The sequence below is a fragment of the Oryctolagus cuniculus genome, chromosome 9 (genome assembly GCF_964237555.1).
Source record: "Oryctolagus cuniculus chromosome 9, mOryCun1.1, whole genome shotgun sequence".
In the NCBI taxonomy this organism is placed as follows: domain Eukaryota; kingdom Metazoa; phylum Chordata; class Mammalia; order Lagomorpha; family Leporidae; genus Oryctolagus; species Oryctolagus cuniculus.
In genome coordinates, this window is record NC_091440.1 from 56,081,432 (window position 1) to 56,106,021 (window position 24,590).

Here is a 24,590-nt window from a genome sequence, read left to right on the forward strand (position 1 = left end):
CCAAAGAACTATATACATTGATTATTTGAACTTCATTAAAATCAAAAGATTTTGCTTTGCTAAGATCATCCTGAACAAAAATACAAGGTACAGATAGGGAACATATTTTCAAGCAACAAAGTTGACAAAGCACCACTAACTAGACAAGTAAATTGCTCTCAAAATGTAACAGTAAAAAAAAAGCTAGTTAGAAAACTGGTGGGAGACATTCCCCTAATTCATTTTTATATGGCAAAACACATGAAGAGATGTTGAACATCATTAGTCTTTTAGAACTGCAAAGTAAGACCACTAAGCGCTAGCACTGCACATATATCAGAACAGCCACACACACAGGAAAGTGACAACAGCAAATTCTGGAAAGAATACAGATAAACTAGATTTTTAATTCATTACAAATAGAAAAGCAAAATGGCATAGTACTCTGGAAAACAGTTTGGCAGTCTGGAAACATATACTTATTTATTTTTTAATAAAACTTTTATTTAATGAATACAAATTTCATAGGTACGGCTTTAGGAATAAAGCAATTCTTCCCCACAATATCTGCCCTCTTATGAGTACAACCCACAACCCAGTGTCTATGCACTTTGTCATCTATCCCAAAGAAACGGATTCTTATGACCCACCAAATCTCATAAACTGGTGTTTTTAGCAGATTTATTCATAACAGTCAAACATAGGAAATAACCAAAAAGCTTTTACAATGTTAGTGATTCTATAATATGTGGAATATCCATTCTATAAAATATTACTCAGCAAAAAACAGGAATGGACTACTACTCCTTGCAGAATTTTGTATGCCTCACAGCCACATATGCTAAATGCAATCAGCCAATCAAAAAAAAAAATAGCAAACGGTGTGGCTTCATTTGTATAACAGTATTAAAATGATACAGTTGTCATGTTGGAGAATGAGTCAATGTGCAGAGAGTAATAGATAAACAGTTGTTGGGGATGATGGAAGATGTAAATAAATTGGCAGTGTGAGAGACATTTTTGTTGTGATGAAGCAGTTATGTACCATGCATGTCAAACTTCTTCCACTGAACAGCGTTCTACATGTACATTTTGTCAATGGAAATTTCCTGGTTGAAAAATTAACAAAATTGGTGACATTTTTTAAAAATTTTATTTGAAAGGCATATATATGGAGAAGAGAGAGAGAGGGGGGTAAGAGGAAGGGAGGCAAGAAAGGGTGTGTGAGAGAGAGACAGAGAGAGAGAGAGAAAGAGAGAGAAACTTCCATCCATTGTTCATACACCAAATGCCTACAGTTGTCAAAGATGCGCTGGGTTGAAGCCAAGAGTCTGGAACTCAATCTGAGTATGACACATGGGAGACCAGGACTGAAATATTTGAACCATCATATGTTTTCCCTCAGGGTACACATCAGCAGGAAGAGAAATTGGAGGCAGAGCTGGAACTTAAACCCACATAGTATATTTACTGCTGCACCTGATGCCCAATCATTGGTTTTGATACTACATCGAGGTTATGTAAGGTATAAAGACTCGATGGAAGCAAGGCGAAGGTTACATGGAATCTCTTGCAATCTCTATCATTGCAACTTCCTGAGAATCTAAAAATTATTTTAAGTAAAACAAACAAAACCAAAAAGATAAATTCAATATACATATGATGAAAATCACAGAACAGAGGGTAATCATGGATATACTAAGAATCCAGTGCACTGGATTCATTTGAAGTTGTATTTCTATAATTAAATAACAATATAGAAGTGAACAGACAAGCAGATAGCAACCAAAATCTCCTAAAATTCAATATTTATTATCTTTGAAGTGCTAGTTAATTTGACATTGTGTAGTCATTCAAAATAACTAGTTAGGCTCACAGAGACTGAAAAAAATCATCTTTTATTTATTTATTTATTTATTGACAGGCAGAGTTAGTGAGAGAGAGAGAGAGAGAGAGAGAGAGAGAGAAAGGTCTCCCTTTTCTGTTGGTTCACCCCCCCAAATGGCCACCAGGTGCCTCCTCCTGGTCTCCCATGAAGGGCCCAAGCACTTGGGCCATCCTCCACTGCCTTCCGGGCCACAGCAGAGAGCTGTACTGGAAGAGGAGCAACCAGGACAAAATCCAGTGCCACAAGTTTGAGGGGCCGGCACTGGGACGCAGTGGGTTAATGCCCTGGCCTGAAGCACCAGTATCCCCATATGGACACTGGTTCGAGTCCTGTCTGCTCCACTTCCGATCTAGCTCCCTGCTGTGGCCTGGGAAAGCAGTGAAAGTTGGCCCAAGTCTTTGGGTCCCTGCATTCACATGGGGACACAGAAGAAGCTCCTGGCTCCTGGCTTCAGAGAGGCACAGCTCCGACCCTTGCAACCAATTGGGGAGTTAACCAGTGGATGGAAGACCTCTCTCTCTCTCTGCCTCTCCTTTTCTCTTGTGTAACTCTGACTTTTAAATAATTTATTAAAAAAAAGAAAACATGTTTATAATAATTCAGGGAACAATAAAATAAAAGATTGTGTTAGGTTTTCAACATCAATTTAGTTTTAACTTTATTGAAATGAATTAAAATTGACAGAGACACTAAAATGGTGAACTTCACTACCCAGATGGAAATTAAACAAATGTAAGAAATCCTTTATATCTGAGACTTAAAAATTAACATATTCATGAAGCTATATAAATTTCTTATCTGTTTGTTTTATGGAAGACATGAACAAGATAGAAATTATTGTGGTTTATGTCATAAAGTATATAAAATATAGTAGTGTTAAATGTAATATGCATTATATAAAATATAGTAATGTTAAATGTAATATGCAATTAATTTTCTGGTAATTTCTGTTAGCCACAGAGCCGGCCTCAATTAATTCTTAATATCCTGCACAGACTATTATAATTCTTATGTTCAGGTTTTCTAGTATGATGTCTCAAAAGTGTTAGCCAGTTTTCGTTTCCTTTTGTTTTGCTATATCTTCTTGAGCTTTGACACTTGGCCTTTATAACTCCACTGTGAAGACTCCCTGTTGCTCTTTGTAATGGTGACCGAATTCTAGTTTATTCCCTTACTACACGTGCAGCAATAGCTGGAACTGTTTCCTCCATTTTTGGGTTTTAAAAAATGGGTCAAACAATCAAACGACAGTAATGGCAAAATTTGTGTCTCCCTCCACCCTTTATAAACTTCTACAGGGTCCCTTATCATTATATTTGAGGATAAAATGTTATAGCGGGATCCCTATTTCATTGGGTAGAAAATGAGTCTCCTTGTTGGACTCAGTGAAAAAGAACTTTCTGCAAACCCTGTAAATTGTCATAAAGTGACTGAAGATAGAGTCCTGTATTTGTATTCCTCTTCGTCCTTTGTATGTTTCTAATATCTGAAAATCACAGACATTACAAATAGATTAGCTCTATTGTTTTCCTAGAAGCCCTGGTTTGCATAAGCACCTTCCTTTGGGGCGGATCATTGGTAACCATGAATCACAGTGTCAGTAATTTTCAGAATTACTTTTGCTTCCTTCTTTTAGTGGCTATTGTAAGTATAATTGGAGTTCATTATAATACTGAATGACAAATGCATACCTTGTCTTCCAGCTTCCTACAGAGTATATAATTCATTTTGCCATTTTTCCTATAAAAAGGATAAGATATACTTCAGTACTGTTAAATAGTACTTCTGTGTATAAAATATGTTGTAGCCAATAGTAATTACTATTTATGAGATAGTAAATTAGAATATTGTGTACCTAAGCATTATGCCACAAAATCACATTTCTTTATGGAAAGGACAATTCTGAAAATAGATAATTGTGTATATTAGAAAGATACCATCAATTTTCTAAGCTACATGTTTATATGTGGTGGCATATAATATCCCCATGAATGCATAGATAGATACATATGCATTTAAATTAGAATACATTTTTGATAAGGATATTAAAGAAACATAATAGTAATTATCCCTCTTTCATCAGTAACTTGGAGGGTTTGAATTTTGGAAAAATTTCATAGGATAGGAGAATAATTAGGGTACACTTATACCCAATTGACAACTGGGGGCTGGCCATGTGGCATAGTGGGTAAATCTGCCGCCTGCAGTGCTGGCATGCCATATGGGCACCAGTTCCAGTGCAGGCTGCTCCACTTCCAATCCAGCTCTCTGCTGTGGCCTGGGAAAGAAGTAGAAGATGGCCCAAGTCCTTGGGCTCCTGTACCCACATAGGAGGCCCAGAAAAAGCTCCTGATTCCTGGCTTTAGATCAGCACAGCTCCAGTAGTTGCAGCCATTTAGGGAGTGAACCAGCAGATGAAAGACCTCTCTTTCTCTCTCTCTGCCTTTGCCTCTCTGTAACTCTGTCTTTCAAATAATAAATACATAAATATTTTTAAAAAAGTAGATGCATCCTTATTTTCTCCCATAGCTGTGCATCTGATAAGAAGGACCAATTTTCCTCATAGAAATTGTAATTTTACAGTGTATGAAAAAATATTTTTTTCTGATAAATTCTCCAAGCAAATACATCAAGGGCTGTTGATGTCCCAATTTTCTGCAGCCAAAACAATTGAGAAATACTTTTTTTTTAAATGGAAGTGCTCAAATAAAGATAGTTCAGTTGCTGAAGAGTGATAATACCATGGAAAGATCTACAATTTAATTTTCAGAACTATGTAATTAGCTATTTTTAATATTCCAAGTTTACCAGGGAAGACAATTTTTCTACATACTGCAAGGTAAATACTCCTTATAGCTACTTAAGTATAAATAAATTAGTAGCATCACAAGATCTGCCATTCTGAAACAAAATTAAGTTCCAGATAAAGCATTCAGGAAAAAAAAATGGAGTATCAAGGAACATTTTATAATAGATGAATTTTGTTCAGATATACACATCTGAGAGAGAGAGAGAGGTCTTCCTTTTCCGTTGGTTCACCCCCCCAAATGGTAGCTATAGCTGGCGCAGTGCTGATCCGAAGCCAGGAGCCAGGTGCTTCTCCTGGTCTCCCATGCGGATGCAGGGCCCAAGCACTTGGGCCATCCTCCACTGCCTTCCCGGGCCACAGCAGAGAGCTGGCCTGGAAGAGGAGCAACCGGGACAGAACCAGCGCCCCGACTGGGACTAGAACCCGGAGTGCTGGCGCTGCAGGTAGAGGATTAGCCTAGTGAGCCGCGCCGCGGTGCCTGCCTGATAACTCCCTTTTATAAATCTTTTATAAATAGCTTTTTCTTTTTCTTTCCTTTTTTTTTTTTTTTTTTTTTTTTGACAGGCAGAGTGGACAGTGAGAGAGAGAGGGAGAGAGACAGAGAGAAAGGTCTTCCTTTGCCATTGGTTCACCCTCCAATGGCCGCTGCAGCAAGCGGGCTGCCGCCGGCTCACCGCGCTGATCCGAAGCCAGGAGCCAGGTGCTTATCCTGGTCTCCCGTGGGGTGCAGGGCCCAAGCACTTGGGCCATCCTCCACTGCACTCCTGGGCCATAGCAGAGAGCTGGCCTGAAAGAGGGGCAACCGGGACAGAATCCGGCGCCCCGACCGGGACTAGAACCCAGTGTGCCAGCGCCTCAAGGAGGAGGATTAGCCTAGTGAGCCACAGCGCCGGCCTTAAATAGCTTTTTCTAAATTGAAATGACCAAGAGACACACGAAAAAATGCTCAGGATTACAAGCCATCAGGCAAATACATATAAAAAAACCACAATGAGGTTTCAACTCACCCCAATTAGAATGCTGTTACAGAGAAATCAACAAACAAATGCTGGAGAGGACGTAGGGAAAAAAGTACTCTAGTACAATGTTGGTGGGAATGTAATATAGTACAGCCATATGGAAGACAGTATGTAGATATCTCAGAATACTGAAAATAGACCTACCATATGACCCATCCACCCCACTCCTGGGAATTTACCCACAGGAAATGAAATAAGCATGTGAAAAAGTTACCTGTACCCTCATGCTTATTGCAGCTCTGTTCACAGTAGCTAAGTCATGGAATCAACCTAGAGGTCCATCAACCAATGATTGGATATAGAAAATGTGGCATATATATATATATATATACATACACACTACGGAGTACTATTCAGACATAAAAAAGAATGAAATCCTGTCTTTTGCCACAAAACGGATGCAACTGAAAACCATTAACTTAATGAAATGAGCGAAATAAATAATAGACCACAAAATATTTAAAGTATTTGAGTGAAATTGATATTTTGAGATTTGATTATGATTTACAGCCCTAGTCTCTACCACTGAGGAATAGTTTTTTAATTCTTACTATTTGTTACATTCTTTACTTAGTGGAGGGTTAAGCTTATGATTACAAAATAAACTGAAAGTATTTCATTGTAAAAAATTAAAAGAGGAGTTGGCATTTTGGCATAATAGGTAAAGCTGCCCTCTGCAATGCAGCATCCCCTATGAGTGCTGGTTCATGTACTGGCTGCTCCACTTCCTGTCCAGATCCCTGCTAATGGCCTAGGTCAATCCCCTAAGATAGCCCAAGTGCTTGGGCCCCTAGACACACATGGAACACCGAGAAGAAGCTCTTGACTCATGGCTTCAGCCTGGCATAGCCCTGGCCATTGTAGCTATCTGGACAGTGAACGAGCAGATGGAAAATATTACTGTCTCTCCCTCTCTCCCTGTAGCTATGACTTACAAATAGATAAATACATCTTAAAACAAAAATAAAAGAAATAAGAAAGCAAGGAGGAGGGAGGATGGAGGTGTGTTCGGGAGGGAAGTTAGGGTGGAAAGTGTCACTATGCTCCTATATATATACATATATGAAATATATATATATATGAAATTCATATATATATATGAAATACATGAAAATTGCCGACCTTATAAATTATAATAAATATATAAAGGATAGTTTTTTTTTTTTATCTTCCTTGATAGGGACAAAGCTTATTTGAACCACAAAGGCAGCAAGAACCTACTATGTCTTCTAGGAAAGTCAGCTGCTTGAAATGACACACCTTGTTCTAGCTTTATTTCGCAGGTGATAATAATTTCTTGCATGTAATCCATAATTGGATGATACTTTCATAATAAAGTGAAATGAATTTTTCAATAGTTCTAATTCTTAAGATTTTTTTTTTAGAAACTGGGACAATTCTTAAACCTCAATCAGTGCCCTCATTTCTTCATATTTCAAGTTAATCATAAAACAATAAATATGGCCAGCGCTGCAGCTCACTAGGCTAATCCTCCGCCTTGCGGCACTGGCACACAGGGTTCTAGCCCCGGTTGGGGCACTGGATTCTGTCCCGGTTGCCCCTCTTCCAGGCCAGCTCTCTGCTGTGGGCAAGGAGTGCAGTGGAGGATGGCCCAAGTACTTGGGCCCTGCACCCCATGGGAGACCAGGATAAGTATCTGGCTCCTGCCATCGGATCAGCGCGGTGCGCCGGCCGCGGCAGCCATTGGAGGGTGAACCAACGGCAAAGGAAGACCTTTCTCTCTGTCTCTCTCTGTCACTGTCCACTCTGCCTGTCAAAAAACATAATAAAAAAAGCACAATAAACAATAATGGAGTCTATGAAGGTAGTATGAAACTGTAAAATCCAATTTACAAATATTCTGCATTCCTAGACAACACAGCTTGGTGCAGTTTAAATGTTATTGTGCATAACAAGAATGTATTTTTGTCTGAGATGCAGATGCCCAAGCCTCCTGCCCAGACATGAGATTTCAGTAGGGGCTCTGAATCTGCATTTTTTAGCAACCACCACAGATGGTTTCCTCAGAACTTCCATAGATCAAATTACAGAAAGACCAATTAACATTATCGTCACTTCTTTGTCATTCTCTCTGCCATTTTATTTCAATTCATACTTTCACTTTATCTTATAAGTCTTAAGTAAAATTACGTATGAAAAGTATCTAGCTTGTGGCTGTGTGACAAGTGGCTGTGTCTACATTATTTTCTGTAGGATCTTGATAGAAGGAGAAGTAGTCAAGGTACTATTGTTTTACATTGAGCACTCATAATTCTGAGTTATGCTAGTAGGATGTATAATCACACTCAAAAATAGAAAAAGAAATATATTTTAAAGAAAGATACTACATACAATAATGTTTGAGAAATATGGCATTTAATGCTACAGAAAAGAAATATACAAAATTTTCAGTGGAACATTGTATTTAGCAGATCTTGAAATGTAGAAAATGACACCACTCACTAGCCTTTTTAAAAATTATTTAGGAGCTTGTTATTTGTATTATTTCTGTGAAACTCTATAGCACTTTTTTAAAACGACTTTCAGTTACCATGAAATATGCTTTATAAGGAAATTCTGTCTATTATTATTTTTATTAATCAACAAAGGGCACATGCATATTTCTCATTTTCCCTAATTTATCCTTTCCATCATAGTCTCATATATCACATTACACTAATAACTTCCCTTTCATTGTTCAAAGCCTGTAAAATAATCAGTAATATGTTTATATCTACAGTCAAGTGATTTAGTGATCTGCTAGCATGACGTTTCTAGGTGAATTAATATACTTATCTCTGGGATATTAGAGAGAGAAATGTTGCTCTGATTTATTCAACAAGCAATCTTAGTTAAGAGTTGCTAATCTTCAAAAATCTGTTCTATGACAATTTTATGCTTAGTTTCCAGTGTAATTAACCATTAAAAATAAATAAAAACTATTACATACACCTATTTGTGAGATTTTTAAGGCAGTTATTGGGTTCAATATATTTAAGATAGAACTGTCTTATAAGTTCATTCTAGAAATAAATTCATGAACATTTATTCCATATATGTAATTATAGAATAAAATAAATATTATGTTTTTATCTAATGTGGTTGTTAAGGAGTTTTGAGAAGAAATAATAAGCATGAGTGGTATAGTAATTCTTAGGTGACTATTGCACAATGAAAGCAGTAGGCTTTGCCAACACTATAAGGAAATTATTGAGTTAATGTTAAAATATAGCTCTCTTTTGAAAAAAATATCTATGTTTATACTTATTTATTTGGTAGAGAGCTATCTTCCATCCACCGATTCACTCTTCAAATGGGTGTACATAGCTAGCGTTGGCCCAGGCCAAATCCAACAGCCAGTATCTGGGAAGTCCATCTGGGTCACCTACCTGGGTGGCAGGAGCCTAAGACTTGGGCCATCATTTGCTACCTTCCCAGGTGCATTAGCAGGAAGCTGGATTGGAAGTGGATAGCTGGGCCTTGATTCTGCACTGTGATGCCAGGGTTGCACGTGGCAGCTTAACTCACTGCAACATCATGCCAGTCAGCATGTTTTTTTTTTTTTTAATTGCTTTTATTTATTTGAAAGTCAGAGATACAGAGACTTGCAGAGACAGAAAGAGACCTTCCATTCGGTGGTGCACTCCCCAGATGGCCACAGCAGTTAGGGCTAGGCCAACCTGAAGCCAGGAGTCAGGAACTTCATACAGATCTCCCATGTGGCTGGCAGGGGTTCAACGACTTGGGCCATCCTCTGCTGCTTATCCTGGGCCTTTTCCAGGCACCTGGGTCAGAAGTGCAGCAGCCAGGACTCAAACTGCCTTCCATATGGAATGCTGATGCTACAGGCAGAGGCTTTACTTACTATGTCTTTTTGAAGTCATGGGGCTGAAACAAGTCTTGGAAGATTAGTTTTAGTATGCTTATTTAGGAAGATATAATTTTGTTCATTTTATAAAATCATTTTACTATTTTTGTAATTATTCCAATTACCTAATTTTTGATTATAAAATTTTTTATGTGTTTGGAGAAAATAGATGAATAAAATAACACAAATTCACACAAATAAAGCCCAAAATATTAATCTTTTATGTATTTTGGTGGTAATACATTTTAAATTTTTTGTTTTATATAAGTATTTTGATAAATATACATATACATATATACATACATGCAGAGAGAGATTTGCATATTCAGTATTTGGATATAAGTGAATCACAATGTCAATTATTTTATCCTAATTTTGTATTTATATTTAAAACTTGAAATTAAAATAGCTATTTAAGTATTGAGGGAAATAGCATATGTTTGATAATTTATCTGGAAATGTATAAATAAAACATATAAGAACCTTACTCTTCATATTATTTTATTTTCCTTAGTGTTGAATCATTATATATTTATTTTTCTTTTATTTATGCCTAAATTCATATTAGTAAATTTTATTAAAACAGTGAAAAACAAAACATGTAGAAATACATAGACTGCTGATTTTAGTTGGCATGCTCAATATGTGTTCATTTTATACACAGTGAGACATTTACCTTATTCTAACAGCACTCAAGGCTATGACTACAACAATATTATATTACTTTAAATTAGTTAAAATTAAATAAACTTTATTAGTATTGGAGTTATAATAACCACATTTCAAGCATTCAATACTACCTAGGCTTAGATGGCAAATAATGAAGTGCATCATTGCAGAAAGCTCTATTATTTTTCCATATCAGGATTTGAACTTCCATAAGGAATAAAGTCTGTTTTAATTTCCTTATATCTCAAATATTTATTCCAATGTAGAGAACCTAGAAGATCTTGCAGGAAAAAAAATTATTGAGTGAATAGATGTTTGAGTGAATGAATAAAAGCACATTTACAGGCCAAGAAGGAAATTACTCTAAATATCGCAATGAATTATTTAATCGGCAGGTGTACCTGGTCACAAACACAAAGTTATTTACCTAACAAAGTATTGCAAGTCGTCATACATTTTATTTCAGTAACAAACAAGCTCTTTCATGAAAACTCATAAAATGTATTACTGTGAGTGTGAGCGGAGGGAATCATGTGGTATTAATTTCCCAAACACTCTATATACAGTGATATGCCAAACCATGCCTGCAGACTGGCAGATCTTGGTAGCAGTAGGCTTGTTTCATCTTGTTCTGTCTTGTTGCAACTCATCATAAAATCAGTGGGATCTCTCTAGTTAAAAAGATAGATCAAAGCAGAAACTATATCCTTCATTTTTGAGAAAAAAAGTTTTTTTTTTTTTGGTAAACATCAACCTGTGGATTGAAAAATATATAAACCATTATATTGAAAATCTACATTAAACTTGGAATGGCAAGATTGTAACAGGTAATTTGAAAAATATTATTGAAAGAATGCTAAGCAACTAATAAATTTATCATAAATCTATAATGGATTCTGTGTATATGTCTGTGGTGCTACAATTATCTGTCAATTAAATATTTTATCCTATTTGTAATGGTATTAATGAGTTATTTTTGTATTTTTATTATTTTAGGTATCATTAACATAAGTAGAACTTAATTATGGGGCCCGGCGCTGTGACTCAATTGGTTAATCCTCCGCCTGCAGCGCCAGCATCCCACATGGGTGCCAGGTTCTACTCCCGGTTGCTCCTCTTCCAGTCCATCTCTTTGCTGTGGCCCTGGAGGGCAGTGGAGGATGGCGCAAATGCCTGGGCCCCTGTACCTGCATGGGAGACCAGGAGGAAGCACCTGGCTCCTGGCTTTGGATGGGCACAGTGCCGGCCGTAGTGGCCACTTGGGGAGTGAACCAATGGAAGGAAGACCTTTCTCTCTGTCTCTCACTGTCTATAACTCTACCTGTCAAATAATAAAAAAAGAACTTAACTATGAATTTCTGCAAATTACAATTTATTACTCTGATAATAAGTGTCTGATATCATGTTCATGATATCCTAGGACCCAAGGTACAAAAGCCATTTACAAGTGGCATAAGAGCACGATCATGTAGAGACACACATGTAATTTGTAATTTTCGATTTGTACAATCATAATACATTATGGCAATTGTGTCTGACAGGAAATTGAATCACCTGTGTGGGCAATTTTTGAATCTTCCCATGTATGCGGCTTCACAGAATATTCCTGTAAACCTCCCACAGAAGACACTGAAACCTAACATATACATATTCCTATATACGCTTAAACCCTACTGTTATTTTTTGCAAAAACACTCTGCAATTTTGCAAAACATGAAGACTAGTGAGGCTGGACTTGGGTGTTTGGGGCAGTGGTTAAACATCACTTGGGATGCCTGCATCCTGTCTTGGAGTGCTAAGGTTTGGGTCCCAGCTGTGCTTCTGATTCCAGCTTCCTCCATTTGTGCACCCTGAGAGGCAGCATAGTATAGCTCAATTAACTGGTTTACAGCCTTCCTTTTGTGAGTCCTGATGGAATTCCCAGCTCCTGGTTTCAACCTGGTGGGCACTTAATGATTAAATCAGCCAAAGAACGTCCTTTCTCTGTCTCTCACTATCACTTTTAAATAAATGAAAATAAATAAGTAAATACCTATAAAAAAGATGAGAACTAAAATTGAAAACATTTTTTTAAATGTAGGTCTCATGCAGAGATGTTTGTTATGTTTGTGGGTGAAGCTGACTTTTCATATAATATTTGTGTAATCTAATAGATAAAATTTCTTCAGTTGGGCACCTATCATTTTTAGTAAATTTACTAAGAAAGTATGCACAAACAATTTTGGAAATGTGTGTAAGTATTCACATATATTAATTTATTTAGCATAAAGTAAAATGCCTCAGATTATATCCATTTTTCTTGTAAATCAATGATTTCTTAGTGGACTGAAATCTTTGAAAATATGTGATGCTCAATTCTTACATTTTCAATGAAATACTTCACTAGCATTTTCTTTTGTTATTTATAAGAAACTTTATCAGAAGGAATAATTTCAAAGATAGTTTCAAGTAATTCAATAGAGCTGTACAAGATATTCTTTTTATTTTAACCTGAGAAAATACTATATCCATCTGTGTTAGAAAAGCTGAAGCAAGCATATTGTATGTCAAGTGTCTCTAAGTCAATTTCTCAATTTGCTCTGCATCTCTGCAGAGCTGATCTGAGCATAGAGATCCTTTGAAATCAATGAGAGGTTGGCAGTTGGATTAGCCAAGTACCATCATGGAGCAAGGCTTGAAATTGGTCCTTTGTGTCATTTTCAATACATTTTCTCCTCTTGGGGACTAATAAAGACAGAATAACTGCAGTCTAGAGTTTCTCTTAACCTTCATATTAGAGATTCAAGCCTTTTCATTTCAATTTTTGCACAAATTCATTATTTTCAGAGATTATTTGCTCTCTTAATTTTAATAGCTGATCTATTCACAATAATAATTGTTCCTTTTTGTAATTTATTTTTGTTACAATATTTAAGACTATTTGCTTTTAGATTATAATATAATTGTTTATATTTTATTTTTTTCTTTTAATTGTTCTTCTGACTATAGTCCTAGATCTAGAACTTTTTAATCACGAAAAAGGTGTTCAAAATACATGATAAAAGTTTCTAATTTATTTAAATGTATCTAACGTTTACAACCAATAAGATTTATTTAGTTATTACTTGTTTATGTAAATTGACACATAAATTGTTCTACCATGTAAAAATTATATTTTAAAGTATATATAAATTGGGAGAATGACTAAATCTAGCTAATTAACATATGCATCATGTTATATAATTATAATTTTTTATGAGAACACCGTAGCCATCTAATATTCTTGAAGAAAATGGTACATATTAACTATAATCACCACGTGGTACAGCAGAATTCTTGAATTTATTCTTACAATCCTTGTGAAACCAACATTTCCCCAACCCTTAGCCCACTAACATCCTCAGCTTTTGGGGGTGGGGGTACAGTTTCACTTTCCACATCTATGAGATCAAACTCTTTAGATTTCTTATGTGAATTAGGTAATATGTTTTTAGTCTTTTTGTGTTTGGATTATTTCAGTTAACATTATTAATTTGAAGTTCATCCTGTGGCCACAAATGACAGGTTTTTCTCTTATGTTTATGGCTAAATAATATCACTATGTGTATATCCCACATGAAATTGCTCAGTATTCAGTTTAAACTGTTTTCTGATGATGAGAGAAGCTAGTCTATAATAAAGCAGGGGTTGTTCTCACTATTCTAGAAAGTTTCATCAAGTACTAAGGGATGGAAAAAAACAGCAATCTTGTCTATGCTTTTGAATAATCAGTGTCCTCAATATATGGATTAAGATGTTTTCACATGCAATTTGAACTCCTGATTCTTCCAAGAAAGTTTCTTGTATCTACATAAAGAATATTCATCTTTATCCATTTGTTTTTCTCATTTAGCCTTATTAAATTCTTACCACATTTTATTTATCATTTATAGTTATTGAAAAAATGCAAGGCTGATTTATGCCAGCAGATGAGGAGAGGGGCTAGGACTGGATAAACAATTTTCTTATCAGATGTTTTGGAAAATAAGGGAAAGGATGAAACCAATTTCATTATGGGCCCACGGTGCTTTGAAATGTGTCTCTATATTTTCTACTCCATTCAAAAGGTATGTTTGCTGGAAGTTAACCAGTCTAATTTCTTTAGTAGAAAATATATACACTGCTGACTCTTCCAACATACTACAGATATAGATAATGCTACAAACTCTTATTCATATCAGTATACCCTACAATGTTTTCCCAAGTATTTATTAATGACACTTGCAGTCTATTTGATCTTCTTTGCAACTGTTCATGAAACTCAGCTCCACATTTCTGACAAATGTTTATATTTTGTTTTTTATTTATTATGTGATGAAAAAACACTAACTAAGCTGTACATGTGAAATTTATACTATTAAAATGGAAGAATTTAGAGTGTTTTCATTTTGACTACCAGTTTATGCTTATTAATTTATTTACTGAAAAATTTTCTTAAATGTCTATGACAAATAATATTTCCATGATTTTGTCTAAATTAGATAATTAACAAGTTAATGTGATTATAATTTGTTTGACTTTGTTTTCAATTGATGAAGTACAAATATAATGCATCAAATAATCACACAGAGAAAATAATATTGTACATTTTCTATATTTAAGAACTGAGAAAATTTTCTTTTAATGGTGAATATTAATTTATTGAATATTAAACATCTATTATGAACTTTGAATTTTTTGATATAAAATTATACACCCATTTCCCCCAAAATTGTAGCAAATCTGTGAGTCATGGATTTATCATCATACTTCACTAAGGAAAAACACAAATCAGTACTTATCCTCATCTCTCAATTTTCTCCAGGTGAAGAATACATAATTGTTCAATGTTGGACCTATCAGGTAGAGAGGACCATGGCTTATTTAAGCTGAATAGAAATATCCAGGAGACATTTTTTTTCTCTTTAAGGGATATAGGTTAATGGAAATATTTTGGTACTTTCCTTTAATTGACTAAGGAGAGCTGCTTCTGTACTCAATTTATAGTAGGTAGTAGATTGAGTGGATTTTGATGAAATGGTAAGTGTTAAGCATTTAAAGAAATATTGAGGAACAGTGTGTTAGTCAGCAAGAGGTAAGCTTTTGTTCGCAATTTAATAACTGTGGTTAGGAGACAAGGAGAGATGGAGTGATTGTAAATATTGAGAATTTGTAGCCAAAGGAGAGCATTCAAAACAAATAGCATTTAGAATCCATACAGATGAAAATCTAGAATGAAATTGAATATTCTCCTTAAGGAAAGCAATGGTAAAGATGTAAAGATGAAATTAAAATAGAATAAGCATTGTTAGAGGTTTTGAAAATTCTACTCCTGATAACATTTGCTTCTTTTAAAAATTTGTAGTAAAGTCATGTGGTTATAGAGATAAAAGAAATGAATTTTGAACTGAATAACAACCTTTTTGATGGATATTAAGAGGAAAGGATAAGATCTTCTGAAGTAACATAGCAGAAGTAAAAGAAAATGTAAGATACTTTTATACCTGGTACCTTTATAATGTTAACGGTACCAAATTTTAATGTATTTTTCTCCATCTGGAATTAATTCTGCAATTGCTCAAAGACTTTTTAAAAATATTTAATTGAGGAATTTATTGAAGATCGTGATATACCAGGGCTGGTGGAGTAAAAACACAGTCTATGATGTTAATATGTCTGTGTAAAAAGCAATGCATGTGTTTGAATAACAGGCCCAGAGTACTTAGAGGGTTTTGTTGTTATTTGTTTTTGGCTGGGTGTAGTAGCAGACTTTATTGATAATAACATGACAAGGTTGTGCTTCCTAAGCCCCTAACATTTTGCATGATGTCTGCAGTGGAAAGTGTGTTAAGAGGTGATTCTTACTGTGCTGGAGCATGAGAGAGAGCAGAGAGTCTCCAGTAGCAGGGGACCTCTTGTGCTTCCTCTGATATTCTACCACACTGTTAATGTAATCAAATTCATTGAAATACCAGGGAATGAACTTGCCATAGTGGTCATTGAGGGCATTGCCAACCCTAGTAATGAAGGTGGAGGAGTGGGTATCACTGTTAAAGTCACAGGAAACAAATCGATCCTCAAATAATACAGAATGTCTTTTAGGGGACTTTCTAATGTCTACTTCACTGCCTTCTTGATTTCATTATATTTGGAAACTTTCTCCAGATGGTAGGCTAGGTCATTACTGACACATTGGGAGTGAGCAGAGAATGCCATTCCTATGAGTTTCTCATCAGTTCAAGGGTAACCTTGCCCATGGCCTCAGTAGTTCCAGTGGGTGTGGAGACAACATTCTGGGCATCCTTTGAGTCATCATGCCACTGTTCCCAGGATGGCCCTCCATGGTCTTCTGTGGGGTAGTGATGGCATGAACTATGGTCATGAGTCCCTCCACCATGCAAAGTTGCCATGGATGACCTTGGCCAAGGGAGATAGATAAATGGTGGTACAGGAGGCCATGTTGATGATCTCCAAGGTATTTTCATATTTTTCATGTTTCATGCCCATAACAACATCAAGTTCAGTAAAGGGGGAAGAGATGATGAACCCAACATTCTCCATGATAGAAAGGACATCAGTGGACTCCACAACATATTTGGCACCCGTTTTATCTCATTTGATGTTGGTTAGGATCTCAAGATAGTGATGGGTCTCACACGACCAAACAGCTTCCCATTCTGATTTTTGACTGTGCTGTTAAATTTGTCATGGGTAGAATTATGCTGAAACACAATGGTCGTTAGTTGAGGTCAATGAGAGGATCATTTATGGCAGCAACCTACACTTTGCTGGAGCTAAAAACAATCCCAGTGACCAAGCACCCAATATAGCCAAATCTGTTTACTTCTGTCTTCACCTTTGTTTCTCAGGGATGTGCTGGCACTGCATTAAAAGATGTAGAAAAATATTTAAATAATGCACATAATGATAGGTCAAAAAGTGAAATGTGTAAAAGCATATTACCATGGTGGCTAAATGTATTTACCTAGCTGTGTAATTATAGATATGGTTAATATTGTGGCAGATAATATTTTATAAAAAGATTTATTAATTTATTTCAAATTTATTTCAAAGACACATACAGAGGAAGAGACAGAGAGGTTTTCCATCGACTGTTTCACTCACAAATGGCCGCAATAGCCAGAGTTAGGCCAGGCTAGAGCCAGGAGTCAGGAGCCAGAAATTCCATCCTGGTCTCCCATATGAATGACAGGGGACCTAGCACTTGGGTCATCTTCTGCTGTATGTCCAGGCTCATGGGCAGAAAGCTGGATTAGGAGTAAGAGCCACAGGATTCTGTTCTCCTAAGGGGTAGTTTAACCAGCTACCCAATATTGGTCAGACATCCTGGTTTTTTTGCTAATATTTATCAAATATTGCTGTCATCACCATGACATTAATAGTCACTCAAGGAGAAAAGATCTTTCAGGAATTTTATCTATAATACATGAAGATTACAAAAAGGTTATATTTTCAATTACCAAGAAAATATCAACATTTTAGTATAATGTACAATAATTTTGCACAAAACCAAGTAGTGAGCCGGCATCGCGGCTCACTAGGCTAATCCCCTGCCTTGCGGTGCCGGCACACCAGGTTCTAGTCCCGGTCGAGGCACCGGATTCTGTCCCGGTTGCCCCTCTTCCAGGCCAGCTCTCTGCTGTGGCCCGGGAGTGCAGTGGAGGATGGCCCAAGTGCTTGGGCCCTGCACCCCATGGGAGACCAGGAGAAGTACCTGGCTCCTGCCATCGGATCAGCGCGGTGTACCGGACGCAGCGCGTTGACCACGGCGGCCATTGGAGGGTGAACCAATGGCAAAGGAAGACCTTTCTCTCTGTCTCTCTCTCTCACTGTCCACTCTGCCTGTAAAAAAAAAAAAAAAAAAAAAAAAAAAAAAAAAAAAAAAAAAAAAAAACCCTGTCCAGGATAATATGTAATTAAAAATGATAAAAATGATGGGGGCCAGCGTTGTAGCACAATGGGTTAACACCCTAGCCTGCAGCGAGGGCATCCCATATGGGCGCTGTTTTGAGACTCAGCTACTCCACTTCCAATCCAGCTCTCTGCTATGGCCTGGGAAAACAGTAGAAGATGGCCCAAGCCCTTGGGCCCCTGCATCCGTGTGAGGGACTGGGAAGAAGCTCCTGGCTCCTGGTTTCGGATTGGCGCAGCTCTGGCCGTTGCGGCCAATTGGGGAGTGAAACAACGGATGGGGGACCTCTCTCTCTGCCTCTCCTTTCTCTGTGTAACTCTGACTTTGAAATAAATACATGAATCTTTAAAAAAATGATGGAATGGGTTGCAGAAAATCTGAAAGTAACAGAGTTTTTCTCCACTTCCATGTGAATTGAGAGCTAATATTTCTAGAAATATTTGAAAATTAATTATATGTCTAGGGTTGTTAGTAAGTAAAGTATGGGAGAAAGCACAACCTCTCTTTGAAGAAAACATCAAATGGAAAGCTCAGGTTTTAATTGAGCAAGAAAGGAGAGGGGCTTTTCCTTGAAGAGAATGAGAGTATGATATTTGTTAATAATGAGATAGAAGTTTCAGATGATGCAGAGGAAAAGAGGGCATAAATGTGAAGACAGACTTTATTCAAATGCCCACAATAACTGGAGCTGTGTTGGAGCCAAAGCCAGGAACTGCAAATTCAAACTAGGTATATAAGATGGTTGTAGAGGCCCAACTACTTGGACCATCATCATTGCTTTCCATGGTATGCATTAGCAGAAATTTGGATTCTGGAGCTGAACCTGAGGATTGAACATAGGTATGCTCATATGAGATGTGAGTGTTTGAACCATCAAGCTGAACTTTGACCACTCCAACCAACAAGCATTTTCAAGAAGAATCAAAGTGATTTCAAAAAAAAAAAAAAAGTAATCGACAAGGAAGATTTGAGATAATGATGTTTAGCTGTGACTGACATGAGAATCATCACCTTGGTTTACAGGCATTAACATTCCGGAATCCAGTGCCTTCTCTTTTTCTCCCCATCCAGATTATAAACTCAAAAATGTTCAAAACTATTTGATATTCCTGATTCATTTATTCTAAGACTCAAAAAGACTTTAATGCATGTGGTGGTATGAAGTTGCACAGAATCATAAAATCAAGGCTGTACATATCTGTAAATAATTCAATGAAGACATAATTTTTCACATGTCAAAAGTGTTGATGCAATATTTAATGAGAAACAACAGCAGAAAACATTATGATGATGCTTAAAACTCAAAGTTGTTGTCAGCAAATCTGGAAACCTATCACCAGATAATGGGATCTGATTCAACAAAAATGCTCAGTCACAGCCCATGCATAATTGTAAAGATATTGATCTTGTGACAACATTCTTTGGAAATGACTATTCATTTCAGTTCCAATAAATGACTCAAATATATCTAAAAATAAGCTGAAACTGCATAAAAGAATTTACCTTGGTTTGTGAAAGTACCTATTTCACAGATTATTATATAATTTCTTTAATTGAGATATGTTACAAGAACTTCATATATGTGATTTTAATATGCTCTCTAGGAATTAAAATTTGTAATTGCCAACCAATTTACAAAATTATTTTCTTGGGGCTGTAGCTGTGTTGTAGTAGGCTAAGCTTCTGTCTTCCATGCTGGCATCCCATATGGGCATCAGTTCATGTCCTGGCTGCTCCTCTTCCAATCCAACTCTCTGCCTATGGCCTGAGGAATGCAGTAGAAGATGGCCCAAGGTCTCTGTATCTGCATGTGATATCTGGAAAAAGGTTCTAGCTTCTGGCTTCAGATTGGCCAGGCTCTGGCAGACATTTTGGGAACAATTTGGGGAGTGAGTCAATGGATGGCTCTATCTCTACTTCTCTGTCTATAGCTCTATCACTCAAATAAATAAATAAAATCTTTAAAAAACACTGTTTTTTTTCTGATAATTACCCAATATTAATGTGTGACCAAAATTTCTTTAAAAAGAATTCAACAAGTTTGAGTAAGACTATACAGTTTTATTAAGGACACTGTTGTATCCATAATATTCATAATCTTGAAAGTAGAATTCAATTTATGTAGACTGTCATCTTTGGTAAAGAATTACATTTATTATAAGACTTTCTATAATTATCATTTTAAAGGAAGACTTGTCTATTTAAAAATAAGTCCAATGCGTTGAGTGTAAAATAAGGTGATTATTTTAAAAAATTCCATTTTTGGATAACCATTTCTATAAATGTAATTCCTTTAATAGTTTAGACACATATCATAATGCATAGGAAATATTGTATATGAAAATAAAGCAAAATATGGTAATGATGAAAATAATGTCAAGTAAATATCTAAATTATCCAAAAGATGATAGTGTTGATGCAGCTTTCATTCACTTCAGCTACCCATAGATATATGTTAGTTCTTATAACTTAGTTTGGAACAGCTGCACTATATATATTTTTTTAGAAAAATGATGTAAAGAAAACAGATTTCATAGATTTCATAGGTACAATTCTAAGAAGATAACCACACTTCCCTCCTTTAATCCCCCTCTTCCTTCCTTTATGTTTATCCAAGTACATTGAAAGTATGTTGTTGCTTTATGTCTTAATAACAATTTTACCCAAATGATAAAATAACACTTATTGCTCAGCATTATGCATATAGTAGATAGAAACAGACAAGACAGTATTTCACACCATTATCTGAAAAATTAAAATAAAATAGTCTAAATAAGCAAGTACATGCTAACAAATAGATTATACATGGGTGAATCCTGCAGTAACATGCAGCATTTTATGTTGGGAGCATGGTTAAGAGAGTTATAAAAAAAAATTTGTTCAAAGAATGCTATGTACATTGTTGGCAACACATTTGCTAATTAAGTCTAACAGTAAATGGAAATTTTATCAAGTGCAAACAAAAGCCTAAAGAGGGAATATAGAAAATTGGAACTGATATATGGCCTCTTCAACACAGAATAAACATTTAACTGACCTTAACATTATGAGCATCTGGACATTTTCCAGAAACAAATCTAATCATTACAAACACAGCAAAATATTATCTGAAGTTGTGCTAAAGGCAACATGATATATATATATATATATATATATATATATATATATAACAACTGCTTTTCATATTTCCTACAGCACCCAAATTATTCTATTCAAATTTTTTATTTGCCTATCCTTGCCTATACTTAACCCTTTCACTTTAGATTTTCATTAATCACAAAACCATGAAAACCACGATGGGTCAAATTTGCATTTCTCTGGGGACAGTCAAGTATGGCTTTTGTTGAAACCACCATTAAAAGCTGATTTTTAAAAAGATCCACCCATTTATTTGAAAGACCTACAGAGAGAGAGAGAGAGAGAGAGAGAGAGAGAGAAATCTTCCATCCACTGATTCATTCCCCAGATGTCCACAACTGCTGTGGTTAGTCCCAGCTGAAGCCTGGAGCTTCATCCAGATCTTTCACATGGGTAGCAGGGGCCCAGGCACTTATGACATCCTGTGGTGCTCTTCCTAGTTGCATTAGCAAAGAGCTGGATTGGGAGTGAATCAGCTGGGACACAAATCAGAGCCCGTTATAGAATGTCGGCATTGTAGGCGGTTGCCCTACTACTATCTAGGCCACAACAACTCTGTCTTTCAAATAAATAAAATAATATTATAAAAATTATTAATGCCATAGATATAAAATATTGTGCGATATTATGTGTAAAAAGCAATTAAGTAACATTACATTTGTCTTAATTTCCTACAATGGTTAATGAATTGCCATCCCCATGGTGCCTTAAAATCAGAAATTATTCTCAGTGTGGTTGCTTGAAGACCAAAACAAGTTTCACTGGGCTGAAACTAAGGTGTAGTATTGTACACACATGAGCCTTGTTGTGTGCATCAAAGAGAACTAGGTTATCTAGAATAGAAAAATATTTCAATATTTAAATGAGAGGTCAAAGTAAAATTAAAGGTGTTAAAGAGAAATGTTTTACTTACAACTTGTGTGATGTCAAATAAGCAAAAAGATCTCTGGCCGTTCGTTGATGCCATTCTTTTCACAAATCTAATAAAATTGTTTAATGGAAAATTCTCATTCACAATGCTTCATTTTCCCTTGTAAAGAGAGAAGCTAAATATGTATAGTACTTCATTTATCATCATGGTTCAACCAGGAAGTCATTATTCTGTCATTCCCTTTTGGTAACCAAATTGGTTCTTTAAGAATATGGTGCAGGTGCCAGCCCTGTAGCACAGCGGGTTAAAGCCGTGGCCTGCAGCACCGGCATCCCGTTTGACACCAGTTCGATTCCTGGCTGCTCCACTTCTGATCCAGTTCTCTGCTATCGCCTGGGAAAGCAGTAGAAGATGGTCCAACTCCTTGGGCCCCTGAATCCATGTGGGAGACCTAAAAGAAGCCCCTGGCTCCTGGCTTTGGTTCAGCTCAGCTCTAGCCATTGCAGTCATTTGGGGAGTGTACCGTGGATAGAAGACCTCTCTCTCTCTCTCTCTCTCTCTCTCTCTCTTTCTCTCTCTCTCCCTCTCTTTCTCTCTCTCTCTGGCTCTATTTCTCTCTGTAACTCTGTCTTTCAAACAAAATAAATCTTCAAAAAATAATATGGTGCAAAAATGCACAGTAAAATGTCATTTCATGTGTTTGTTGGAGTTGGGTGTTGTTTCGTCGCAGGTTAAGCTGCCATCTGCAATGTCTGTTAGAGACTTGGCTGCTCTACTTCCAATCTAGCTCCCTGCTAATACGCCTGGGAAAGCAGCAGACTATGGCCCAAGTGTTTGGGTCTCTGCACCTGTGTTAGACCTGGAAGAAGCTCCCAGCTCTGGGCTTCAGCTTTCCCAGCCATGGCCATCACACCTATCTGGGTAGTAAATTAGAGGATGGAAGATTCTTTCAATCTCTCTCTCTCTCTCTCTTTCTTTCTCTCCCCTCTTCTCCCAATGCCACATTCCAAAAATATTAAAATAAATATTGTAAGAAAATGTGTTTGTTATACTAAAATATACCTGATACCATGCTTATATCAATTGTACTCAATGGTATATAAATATTCAAAGCTATACTTTTGAAATATAAAATGGATACCTACATATTTATGTATATTAGTAAATTTTAAGTATCTTTAAAATTAATCATCTTTTCAAAAAATCAAAAAGCCATTCATTTTTATATGCAACTGAAGTATGTGTTAAGCTTTTTTATAATTTTCTCATAATTCTTCATAGAAGGCAGGCATATTTTAGGATTTAATAGCATCACTGTGAGAAGCTAAACAGTATGAATTAAACTGTTATAGAAAAGACCATGGGATTCCTGAAGATACTCCATAGTGTGCAACACTGATTACCTTTGCACATAAAATCCCAATATTTGAGTAGGCTTTAGCCTAGTGGTTATGATATCTGGGTCTCACATCAGAGTGTTGGGGTTAGATTTCCAACTTCCCAGCTTCCTGCCAGTACAGACCCTGGAAGCCACCAGTGATGGACTGACTAATGAGATTCCTACTACTCAGCTGGAAGGTGACCTGGATTGTGTCCTTGGCTCTAGCCTCAGCCCTGACTCACCTCCAGCTACTGACAGGCATTTGGGGAGCATACCAGTGGATAAGCGCTCTCTGCTGACTGTCTCTCTCTGCCTTTTGCAATAAGAAATAATGAAAAAAAGCTTAAGTGTTACCTTAAAAGGCCCATCATGTCTACTGACAGGGATATGACCATATCATTTTAAAGATATACCTGTATTGAAAATGCTTCTTAAGAGTCTCATCTTTAACTCAACTCTTACAGAATCATTTTTCCTTCTCTGTCAGACTTGCTTCATCTTTAGTATCTGCTATCACTTCATCTTGAAACTTCTCATCCTGTCTCTGTTCTTTTAATATCACTCTTCAGTTTCATTTTCCTCTCTTCGCCATTTAATACTCTTCTCTTCAGGATTATCTCCTCTACTTATTCTCTTATTCTAGGATCAGTGCCTGGCAATTCCCACCTGTCAATGAATTATATAATTTCTGTAGCTCAGTGGTTCTCAACTGGGGAAGGTTTTGCTTGTTCCCTCAGGGTTCATTCTGCAATACCTGAAGATAATTTTAGTTTTCACTAATGGAAGGAGAGTGCTACTGGCATCTATTTGGCTAAAGTGAGGATGCTGCTAAACATTCTCTAAAATAATGGACATCTACACACTACAAAGACTCCCCTAGCCTCAGATATCAATGTGCCAAGGTTTTCTGTAGATCAAGCTTTTACAAACACAAGGTCAAACATGAGCATTAGAAGAAAAATATAATACATCCTAGAGACTCCTAAAATTCAATATGCCCATGGGTGTAAATAATATTTTTCTCAAATTTTAATCACA